Raw genomic sequence first — 12,747 nt, forward strand, 5'->3', positions numbered from 1 at the left:
GTGCGTAGTGTCTCACTGCTGGGGGCATGGGGATTCCTATTCTAGAAACAAAACGGCTGTTGCAAGAAATCACTAACCAGTGCCACCAGGACTGGCATCCTGCAGCTTTTCCAGTGCAGAGAGGAAGATGTGGATGCAGAAATGCCTAAATCTTTTATGGTTTTGTGGGTGAATCTGCTGAACCTCAAATGGTGTTATAAAGGGCCAAAAGTTTATCTGTTCTGGACATGGTAACAGAACATGTCAGGATGGACTATGAGGAGTTTGAGAGGGAGCCCGCTGTCCTTTTTCCTTACCCCTCCATTCCAAAATTACTTAAAACTGCTGAAATTCCAGTATTAAAACAGAGCAGATATTGAACTTCTATATAAGAATTCTTGTACCTTTTGGTAACATAAAAGCTGATCTTGGTATCTCTGTACAAAAATCTCCATTCTTTGCAATGCTGAACATGATGATTCTTGCCCTGAAGGCTTTTGCCCTTCACACTAGAAATGCCTGTATGTTGTCGGCACTGAAATCATGGCAAATCATCTAGAAGCCCTCTGGAATTACTTACTCTTAAATACGACCTTTTAATATTAAAAAAACCTGAAATCAAATAATCCATTAATAACTTGATCTGGAATGGGTTGAAGTTCGACAGAGAACAGATACATAAAGATACTTATGCACTCCTCATTCTGGGAAGTGATTTAGTGTACTGTGTTTATAAGCCAACCGAGGTCTAAAATCAAGCCATAGCAAGAGCAAGGCAGACATCAAGGTAGGGAATGATGTCTGAGCATGCTGGTGGCTGGGAGAGGAGCCCGCACTTCCCTTGAAGTTCCAACATCAAAGATGACAAATAACTTTTCTCCGTGTTCCAGTTCTGCACATCATCCGAGTGTCCTTTGGCAGCAACAGTTGGCCCAAGCCTTGGAGCAGCAGCTGGTAAGTCCAGAAGCAGAGCTGTGATGCCTGTGGCATCAGATGTACTGGAAACCCTTCTAAACTGTATTTTGAAGTTTCAGCATTTGTGTGGACCTAATTATAAGACACATATTTCATTCATGGACTATGTGCCTGATTATACATGGTAGCATGGCTTATACCAGAGCTGAGCTGTTCCTGGCTGCACTTTAAGGGAAGGATGTGGTTGGCAGCACGAGGCATGGTTACAGGTTTAGCCTGAACAGGCCAGAAGTCTGAACTGCAGCTCAGATAGGCTGTTCTTGGCTTCTTCCTTGAGTTGCTGGATGGCATTGGACAAGTCACCTCGCCCTCTGTGCAAAAGTGCTCCTGTGATTTAAGTGGCACTGCATTTGTTGAGTACTTAGAGATCTCTGTCTACTCCTGAATGCATATCTGTGGGTGTGCACGTGTGTGTATCTTGCACATAATGCATCTGTGTTGTATATATGTAGGGAACCTGCTTTAGCAGGGGTGTTGGACTCGATGATCTCTAGAAGTCTCTTCCAATCCCTGCAATTCTGTGATTCTGTGATATGCACACCCACACATAAATATATCTGTATATACATATATAATACATGTGCATCTGTATTTATGGATGCACACACACAAGCTTTTAGTTATCATCGTGTTGTCACATAAAATCTGACAAATGTTTCAGCCTCATGAAGAGAGCTTCACTGAATCCAGGTCCTGGCTTTCAGAAGGTACAGCCTGCTGGTACCTGCACAGACCGTGGTCATTTTGGTGCGCTCACTTCTGTTTTCTGTGTGTTCTGAAGGAAGCATTGGCACATGTCTGTAGGGTGCTGATGCAGAGGGCTCTGATGGAGGCTGCATGCAGTGGCTGCTGGAGGCTGCTCTGACACTACCTTTAACAGACTGGACATAATCATTTAATGTAATTGTTCAGTTCAGCAAAAAAGGCTAATGATTTGCTCTCTCCTGAGGATGCTAATATTAAAAAAAATAAGCGTTTTACATTAGCAGTCCCTTAAGAATAACAAGAAAATCGAAGGCAGCCTTATCTGTGGGAGACTCTGGGATTTAACGTTACAGTGTACAGGAGCCATGTGGCAAGGGACTGCTCGGAGCTTCCCACAAAGCCCTGACTGGCAGGATGGGTTGAACCATTGCTGTGCCTGCAAAGCCCTTCACTGCAGTGGGCAGGCTGTCGTGGCAATCAGGTGTTCCTGCAGCAAGAGTGAAATGGGAACTATGGTAAAAACCCCTGGAGAGCTTAAATAGTGTTGTTTTCCTGCAGCCAGGATGCCAGTGATGTCGGCAGATCACAGTGAAATGCGTTCATTGGATCATTTAGACAAGAATCTTCAGAGCAATGCCTGGCAATTAGGCAACCATTACATTTCAGGGAAAATCGTCAGCCTAACTGCTCCAGGTTGTGCTCAGAACCTTGGTCCAATGCTCTAGCCATGTAGGTTCAATGGCTCCATTCCTGTTACAGGTGTCAGTGAATAATAATAATAATAAAAAAATTGAATTGTGCAGTGCTGAATATGCCTAGAATTCTTATTATGCATTTATAAAATAAACCCTAATGGCTTTTTGGAGTGGTTATGGTGTAGTCTGTCAATGTATATTAAGATTACTGTGATAGCACATAGCCTTTATGATAAAAGCATGCAAATTAACATAGGAATCTGTAGGACTTTGCATATTTTCCTGTAATTTAATACAAACAGGTCCAGATTTACAGAATCACATTCTCAGAAATTGTGTGCACATATTTTTGTGTGTGCAGTTTTGCCTTTACCCAACATATGAGAGAGGAACAGCTCCCGTGGTCTGGATCTGCACTGTGGTCTGAGAATCTGCATGCCAAATGAAGCACAAGGCGACTTTGATGGCCAACTTAACCATCAAAAAGGTTTCTTAATGGAAATGCTGTCACTCTCTTAACTAGAGTACTGCTGCCAGGCATCACATCAATAATGCAAACTTTGGAAGACAATCTTGCAAACTAAATAGCCAAGAATTCTGAAGTATTTCTAGAAAGAAGAACGAAAAAAGGTAATAATTATGAATCGGTGGAAACCATCAACTGAAATTTAATTTTGCATTCAGATTTATTATTGCTGTCTGTTCTCAGTGCTGAAATGCCTGTTTACTTGCAAAGGACAGTTTCTTTCTGTAATGAATCATAGTAACACTTAAATTAAGCACAGTAAAAGAATGGTTAATGTCATAACACGCTGACAATTTAACCTGGCCAATATTTTTATTGCCTTGTACAATAAACCTAACAGAGCACAACTTGCTTTTTGACTGGTGGAAAATCGGTTATGAACCGCCAGGGAATGACCAATTTTTCAAATGCAGCCATTCAGTCACACTATAGCCACTAATACTTTTTTTCTCTGTACACTATTGCTGTTATAATCTTTTGAGGATATTTTATCACGGCAATAACCTCCTCAAAATCAGTCTTTACTGCAGTTAATGACTGGACAGCTGGAGCATTAACTGGCCTTGGCTTTGCCTCTAGCCATTAACTAACAAACCAGTTGTTATCCGCAGGTAACAACCAATTTCTTGTAGAATTTTCTTGATAAAGTGTCTCACTGGATAAAAGTTGGTTTTTTTTTCTCCCTTCTTTCGTCAACTAAGATATAGCAAGTGCAAGTTAATATGTAGCAAAAGAATCACAGGGAAGCAACTGTAAGTTGTCGTGTTGAGAGGAAGTGAAATTATAAACCCAAATCCATGAAGTGTTGCTTGTTTACTCTTGCCAGCATTTCTGTAACATTAATGAAAGACGGCTCTGTCATGTCTTGGTCATTCAAGCAGCACGGGGCCCTGAATGTGATGCCTGTGCTGGGTCACAGCATGGTCATCCTGTGGGAGCAAAGCAGGGCGTCTGTTTGCATCCCTTCTGCACAAATACCCAATGAAGACCTGAGATTAATTCCGTGTATTTTATACTTAATAAAGTGGGTATTATTTTTGAGGGCTCTCGTAAAATTTTAGCCTCTATGCTTGCAGTTGGAAGTTATGAAATGTTAACCTCTGTTTGGTTGCAACATTATTTTATAAGTAGGGTTAGCAGATTCAGATTAAATCAGTGCATTACTGAAGGGGCTTAAAGCAGAGATTCATGGCATTGTTAAATAGTAGCAGAATAAGTAGAATGTACAAATGAAACACCCGTAAAAAGCCAAGCTCTATCATGCCATAAACAATGATATTTTAAAACTGTTAATAGGCTTAATAACAGTTTATTATTTTACCTTAACCCTTTTTAATGCCTCAATTTCTCTAGCATTTTTCTTGGCTGTACTGAGCTGTTAATATCACTTCTTACATTTTCCCCTCTAGGTATATTTTCCAGGAGAGAATATGAAGAAGAAGGAGCTGCAGCCATGCATTTGCTTTTAAGAAGCACAGGAGGCACTGTGATACCAAACCTTCCTTGGCTCGACTTTGGCATATGGGATTACTTTAGCGTCAGTAGAAGTGGCAGAAGCATTCTAAAACCATGGACAAAATCTTGCAGCAGGAAGAGCACGAAGTGCAGGTCAGGACTTCTGAGGTGTCATGATTCTCCATGCAGCATCTGACTTTGCACCCTCCCTCTTAGCTCCATGCCTAGCACCATGCCCTTCAGTGTGGATTTCTGTATATTTCCAGGTGTTTGCAGAGCAGTCGTCTTTATTGTCTACCAGAAATAGAATAAATATCAACTTGAATTTCTAACCAGAGAGTCAATTTCAAATCATGATACATTTTGGAAGTAGTTTAATCTGGAAGGACTGGGGGGGGGGTTCTTGGTGGCAAGTTTGTCTTGCCTGTTTTGTGCACGTGATGATTCTCTTTCTCTTTGGTATATGCATGCGGCTGCCTAATGCTATTGGAGATTTTGTTTGGGCATTGAACAGGCCCCTGTCATTGCACGTGCACGTGTACTAACCACCAATGTTATTTGCGATGCAAGCATTTCTGGCAATTTGAAGTGATCCAATGATTTTTAAATCATTCTTAATTTCATAAGTCTACTCCTTTAATCTCTTTCAAATTAGTGAAAATGTAAGGCATTCTAAACATTTCTGATCATTCTTCACAGCTTTGGCCCCATAAAGCCGATCTTTTCCAAAGTTAAGCACTTAAAAATTTGAAGTACTCCAATAAATTTAAATTGGCATATTCTGTGCATATCAATTTAGAATTATTAGAGCATTAGTGCCTAGGAGTGATGGCTGAGGGCATGCAAACCAGTTCATACATTGATTTTTAATGACTTTTTATTGATTCCATGCTTTTTAAGCTTGATACCCTTAGGTTGCCTCTTAGATGGAGTTAAGAGGTTTCTGATGATACACTAAGTTCAGAAGAGGCATCTTTTTCCTTTTTGTTTTCTCCTTATGGCTTATTATTACAACTTAGCTCTGATGCAAAGACCAAATTCACTTGATTTGTGACTTTGGAAGTGGTGATTGTGACTTTAACAGGATGTGGCTCTTTGTGTTTCCCCAGCCTATCTGTAGACAAGGTTTATGCCCAAACCCTTAAGGTCTCTCCTCCCCTCGGCGTGTGCACTCTGCTCGTTGCAGTGATGGATGCCCTGGGCTTGCACTGACAGCAGAAAGAAGCTTCTTAGTAATTTTTAAATGTCAATCTTAATTTGTTGGGCCAAGATACTGTAGGTGTCATAAAGCACAAAGTGAAAATGTGCTTTAGTTGTTTTACCTTTTGAAAATCATTCATTTATATCACAAAGCAAACATTCCCTTGTTCAAATACTGCATTTGTTACATTTGGTGCTGCCCTGTTGACCGGCAGGCTATCAAGGCAGTCAGTACTGTTGGGCCTGGCACTGTCCTGGGGCAGGAGGAAGAGTGGGATGGAGTGCAGACCCAGGGGAAACACAGAGCCCCTTGGCGTGGCTTGCCCTTGGCTGGCTGCTGGCAGCTCAAGGACGTGCCCAGACCCACAGGAGGCAGCTCAGGGAAGCACTACGCTGAGCCATTACACCACTGCCCTTGCTGGAGTGTGAGATGTGCCTTGTCCAAAGCCTTCATATCTGGGTCACAACAGGACAAGTGGGAATATTTCTAATAGATTAAATTCTTGTGGGTTCTCCTCAGTGCTTCTCCCCTGCTGCTTCAGCTGTGCTGTGTGAGCCTTTCTGGGAGGCACAGACTCAGAGCCTGTCTCATAGACTACTGCCTGTGATGCCTGGAGACCATGGCACGCAGGTGTCCCTCTGCCCCCGCCAGGCGTGATCCCTCTGGCTGCAGTTAAGGCACGTAGCTGTCTGAGGAGACAGTAATTGCTGCTAACTGTGATGGGCGCTTCTGTCCTTAGGCTTTGTTTAGGGCAAATTCCTCTGCGATTGCATTGTTAGAAGCCATGGGCCTGTTAAAGTCGGAGTTATTAGGCCATGTGCTTTCCGTGTGTTGTCATTGTGGGAACGCCACCAGAGCCAACGTCTGTGCAGGGCAGGGGAAGTGTTAAGTGAAGAATAAAAACAAGTCCAAATTCCCATTTGGAAACTGCATGCCTCAACAAATACCACTGTTCGTAGCAAGTTATTAGCTTTGTGGTTGTAATTCTGGTCCTTTTCAGAAGGGAGGTGGAAAAAAGCATGTAAAAGAGATTTTTGATACTTCACGGTATATTGACTGAACAGCAGAAAGCTCCCCAGTCTGCTCGTTCCCCTTTATGGCTTGGATGTGCTTGTGGTAACACTTCTTTCTTGTTCTTTAAGTGAGTCTCTTTGGGTCTCCCTGTGGGCCACCTCAGCCACCCACAGTGCCGATGGAGAATGCACCTTCACCTTATAAATCTGAAATGTCTCTGTCTTTTTCAGGCCACCTACAGATGAACTTGTACAAAAAATCTCTTCTTTCAAACAGCAAAGTTTTCTCTACTGCAGGCGTTATGTGGGCCTGCTGATGGGCATGAGCTGGTCTTCATCCACTGGGTACCAAGGAAGGAGAGGCAGTGCATCTCTGGGTGAGAGCTGCCATTTATATATTTATTTAGAAGCAACTCTGAGCAACAGCACGTTTACTAGCTTGGCTCATTTTTATGGGTTTGATTCATTGCTTATTAAAACCAATGGAAATCTTTCCATTGTTTTCAGCTGGTTCTGGCTCAGAACTTCTTGGTGCTTGACAGTATTTAGTAGGAGCTGAAAGATCTGAGCTTCTAAATCATGATATATAATGGTCTTCTGCAATGCCTGTTTCTTAATTATATACATAATCCCAATATTTGTTGCAGTATGTTTCTGGGCGAGCAATTTCTACTTTGTTAATTTTTCATGTGTATGATGTAGTGAAGTAGTTAAATAAAATATCAATACTGTATTTATCACAAATGGAAAACTAAATATTGAGATCAGTTCTTTGCAGTCATTAGTTTATGGACCGAGCCCTCTGAAGAATGTCACAAATTCCCTCGATGCCCTAGAGTGCTAAATTTAGTATTCGGACCTTTGATTTAACTGAAAGTTACATTAAAAACTGATATAGTCAAACAATACCCTGTGGAGCATGCATCTATGCCGGCTTTTATGTCACAGTTATTTCAGTCAAAACTCGGCAGTAAATTATTTCATCCAAAAGTTGTTAAGGGATACGCCAGGCACTTTTTATAAGCATGCAGTGTATTTTGGGATGATAGCAGGTCACCAATTTCAGCCTCTCCAGTCTGGCTGTTAAATGCATATATATCTGAGAGGTATTTGTGCAGCTGTGTGTAGACTTCCATGCACCTTTGGATGGTCGTACGTGGTAGATGTGTGCTGTGAGAGCTGATGTGTTGCAGAGAACTGGGAATTCCCAAAGCCAAAATATTTAGTGGAGCTGTTCGCGTTTTAACAAAGATCAGTGTGATCATCATTGGGTCTTTTTATGTCGACTTTCTGAAGATAATCTAGTAGCTAGAGCTTCAGAGAATCTACAGATTTCAAGGCACTTTAGTAAAATATTATGAGACAATGAATTTGTAAGCACTGTTACCTGTCCTAGAAAGCAGATTCTGAGAGGTCTTCTTCTATCTCTTATAATTTAATATATCATGTAATGAAAACTAATCTATGTAATTCAAATTCAGACATTTGAAACAAGTTAAAGGGGTCAGTATATACAATACATTTCTCTTTGCCAATTTACTCAGTTAATTTAGACGTTGCCTTTTCACTTTAACTCATTAAAACTTTCTTGCCAAGTTTACTTATCTGTGTTAAGAGTACAATTAATATTATAATTTTTAATTATCCACTTAGTTTTATCAGAACCAAAGTGTTTCCTTAAATGTGGATATCAAAATAGAGCCTGTATTTTTTAAGAAAGTGAAGCTCTGCGATTTCACTAATTCCTTAATAGCACAAATATTTATGTATCTTTCTCTGTACTATTTACACATCAATAGTTGTGTTTTGTTTTATGTTATAACCCTGGTATAGAGTACAACAGAAAGCTGTATTTTGTTCTGCTTAATTCTTTACCACTCGTTCTGATTTATGGCATCATTTTGTTTCCAGCTCATTCCTTATCTTCAAAAGGCTTGATCCCAAACTCATCAAATTCAGAGGAGTAGATCCCAGTGGTCTTTGGATTAGTCTGGTAGGGTGAAATTGTGGACTTCATGAAGTTTGCTTTACATGTGCAGATATGCACTAGTAAGATTACTCAGTAGATTTCTAATTCAGCTTCTTCTGTGTAGGAGCAAGTTCTTGAGAATCCTGGCCTTGCACTTGAAATGTAAGAGACCATTTTAGTTGCATATATTCATCCATTTTCTTACTATGAAATTTGAGAATACATTTATTTGCCAGTTTGATTTTATCATCATTATGGAGGGCTCATGTTTCTAATTTCTTCTACAGGCTCTTGAATTGTTAATGTTAACTCCTACTGAACTCAGCTTCGTTCTCTAATGGAGAGACAGCATTCTGATCTGTTAAAGATATGTTCTTTGGGAATGGAAGTCATAACAACGTACAACTCATTACAAAGGGACGGAAAAGCATTAATGCAGAAGACAGATGGTAAATAATAGTACAAGGTATTTATCTTATTATTTCTTAGTTATAGTTGTATGGAGTGATAGTTATAGAATTATGCAATTGATTTAAGTTCTTCAGTGAAGCATTAACTGTTTTGTCATCTTCAGAGCTCTTGCTTTTCTTTTACACCTGACACAGTCAAGTTGGATGAACCTGGACATATTTCCCACTGTGTATCAGCTAGAACATTCCTGTGTTTGCAATTTACTTGATAGTTCCTGGTATCCTGGCCAGTTGTGTATACAGACTGCTGCACACAACATTATTTTTATGAAATACAGAAGTATGTTGATATGAAATGATTGTAACAGATACTATCAGATAATCACGTATGCTGCAAGCTACCTTAAAACGCATTTTTTATATATAGCTGCAGTGTCTGATACATAGCTATTGTGCAGCTGATTAGCTGTGGTGAGAAATTACTCATTCCCCTGTATTAACTACACTGTTTAACTATGTGGTTTCCACCAATCAGTATGAAGTATGCCAACTTTGTTTAGCCTGTGCACTTGTGCAATGATGAACAAGTAATGCATAAAACAAACCCTCCTACCTAATCAAACATTCCTCAGAGATTTGAAAACAGAAACAAAGGGTAAATCCATTCATAGACTATAATGGTAAAACAAAATAAAATTTGACATATGTATATGGAAACTATGAACACATGATGTGAATAATTTTTTTCAACAACAACATGTTTGAATTATTAATAAATGCAAAAAATATGTTGTAACACAATATGGAACAATTGGAAGGATATATTTCTTTAGAATCACAAAGGTCAGGAAAGATCTCTATTGAATCCAAACACTATATATTTTTTCCTCTCTTGGTTTGCATTTTAGCCTTTTCAAATGTCTCTCTTATTGTGAAACACTGCCATGGCTATAGTTGGGAGAAGTTTTCCTTTTTGATCCTTGAGCCTGTAGTACAATTTTCTTCTCTGAATACATAACAAATGAAGTTTGTTAACTTCAGGGTGTGAAACCTGTATTAGTCTTCTCAACCAGAGGCGTTAGCTGTTGATGAACAATTCTCTATAGAGAACTGTACAGTTATCAGGAAAGGGCTTACTCTTAATTTTGTCATACATCCTAGTTGTCAGCTTATTTGATTTTAAGATAATTGATGGGCCTCTTTATGGGTATATTTTTTCTTAGTCATCAAGATAGCTCAAAATATTTGATAAGAGTTACTTTACAGGAGAGTAGTAAATATCGACAGAATGAGATACCAGATTTTTTTTCTTGGTCTCTTTCTCTTAAGATTCGAGCAAGCACAGGTCTTGCAGTTTTGATGGGGGCTGTGGTGAGAGAGTACTGCAGTCATTTTCACTGTTGGCTGCACATTGGTTAGGGGCCGATATCCTGCCCTTCTCTACAATTCTTATTGACTTCACTGTTTGCTGTGTGAGCAGATGAAGTACAAAATAGTCATCAGCTTAAACATCATATATAAATAAAATTTTAAATTGAAACCATCACAAACAAGTCAGAGTAAAGACAACATTGAGCTCTTACGAAAACCATGCGAGTGAACAATAATGCCAGCTTTAACTCTGAATTCCCAGTTGTATGTTGGCTTGTACCCCAACCTTAACATTAATTGGAAGCTTTTCTGCATTTCATCTCCTCATTTACAAAAAATCTTTGCCGAAAGGTTATATAAAACTCATTATTTACCTGAGTGACCAGGAAGGCTCTCAAAGTGCCATTCCAAGCTCTCGGGTGAATGCTTATTTATAGTTTTTTAATAGGCATTCATTACCTGATGAATTGGAAAGACTTTTTGAACCAGTTCCTGTCTATTGGTTAAATACAGATTGATAACTTTTTCTTAAAAAGCTTATTATTAACTAGATAAGCTCATCACCTTTGGATTTCTAAAGTGGTGATTAGTTTTAGCTTCCAAGGGCTTATTCAACATTTTCACTAGTGTAACTGAAATTTTACCCAGTGGGCCACATATTCTGGAAATGAATTATAGCATTGCAATGCTTGCAGAGCATGGACTGCAGAAGTAACATGGACCCATTTGCACAAAGAAGATGTGCTCCAAGCCTATGTATTTGATCATACATTGACTAGTCCATGGATGGGGCGCAGAGCATGGGAAAGGGTGTAGCAAATTTTAAAATGCCCACGAGCTTGGAAAAGGTGTTAGGGATTTTCATGCCTTAAAGGACATAAGGCCCAGTCATCTTTGAGTTTCACAGGTTTTGTTTGGTGTATCAGTCACCTTCTGAGGATTTGCTTCTAGCTACACTAGAGAAAAAAAAAAAAAAACAACCAACAAAACAAACAAAAACAAAACCCTCTCTGCATTTTTCACAAATGCAGTTTGGCAGTGGATGCTTAGAGCTGAATGTAAGCTGTCTCTGTGAGGATGGCTGGTTACCCCATACAGTGGTTACCACTCTGTGAAGTGAGATCTATCCTGTCCCAGCCATTCGACCCTCAGCAGCGCCACGGGCAATGCTTGCTTGGCATGGCTCCAGCACACAGGCAGCTCCAGCTCCTTACCCACCTCTGCAGCTGTTAGCACATCTGTAGGATTTCAGAATGACAAGTCCTGGCTTACAGAGGTGTAAAACAACATGGCCATACATGCTCATGCCTTGTGATCCTTGAGGGCTCTTTCAGTTTGTAATTTATATCCTATAATGACACTCTTATATAGCATCTGTTACAACTTAAATTCAACATAAAGATGAAATGGCGTAAGAAGAAAAAAAAAAAAAAGAGCCCTGAACTTAAAAAATTCTTCAAAAAGGGGTAGCTTGTTTGAATTCTCTAGGACTTTAATTCCTAAACAGGCTTGAAAAACTGAAACAACCTTTTGCAGCTTCACTATTGATTTTATTATTGCTTACTTGTAGGATGTGAGAATACCTGGGTTTTCAGGCTTTTTTCCCTTACAACTGCCATTTTTCTCCAATTGCTTTTTTTTTTTTTTTTAACTTGGAAATTTCAGTTCTGTTCACAATTTTTCTCCTCCTTGGAGTGGAGAAAAGTGGTGAGAGGGAGTGGTGGTGAATGCTCAAGAGACAGCAGATCTTTCTCATCTTTTTGAGTAGAACAGGTTTTCAACCATCTGATGAAAACACCCACACTTTTGTCTTACTTTCCAGTTGTTTCAGAGAGATGGATTACCTGTGATTTCATCTGATTATGCATAGATTCTTTAAAAAAAAAAAAAAAAAAAAAAAGACCTAGATTTCTGATATAAAATTAGTAGCTGGGAAAAAAAAAAAACAAAACATTAGGTGAGAAAACTGAAAATAAATACCAAAAGCCTTAAAGCCTTTTGAACTTAGCAGAGAGAACAGAAATAATAAAGGCCATAGTGCAGTTGTTCTTTTACATCACGTTTGCTGTTAAAAAAAAAAATAGATGGAAATGTCTATCTTAAGCATTTAAAGTATTATCTTTTAGGAAACCAGTTTTGTGTTTGGTTAAGAAATCCTTAAAATCTCATTTAAAAGGAGGTAAGCAAAAATAATTATACTCTTTGCCTCCCTCTGCTGGCTGTGCAGACAGAGTTAATTGGCTTCATGTCTTGTGACCCTCTGATTTGAAGCAGGTAGGTTGATTGTAGCGGTCTTAGTTTCAAGTGTGGATAGAAATAGGTGGGGAAACAGCTAAATATGAACAGAATTATGGAAACAGAGGGAATTTAGAGAGAAACAGCAAGTCTTTATTTTTCAGGCTTTAAATTATGAGAAACATGTTTGTTATTAAGGAAGGTCCCTTAACC

The sequence above is a fragment of the Phasianus colchicus genome, chromosome 13, assembly GCF_987193195.1.
Source record: "Phasianus colchicus chromosome 13, bPhaCol1.hap1.1, whole genome shotgun sequence".
NCBI lineage: Eukaryota > Metazoa > Chordata > Aves > Galliformes > Phasianidae > Phasianus > Phasianus colchicus.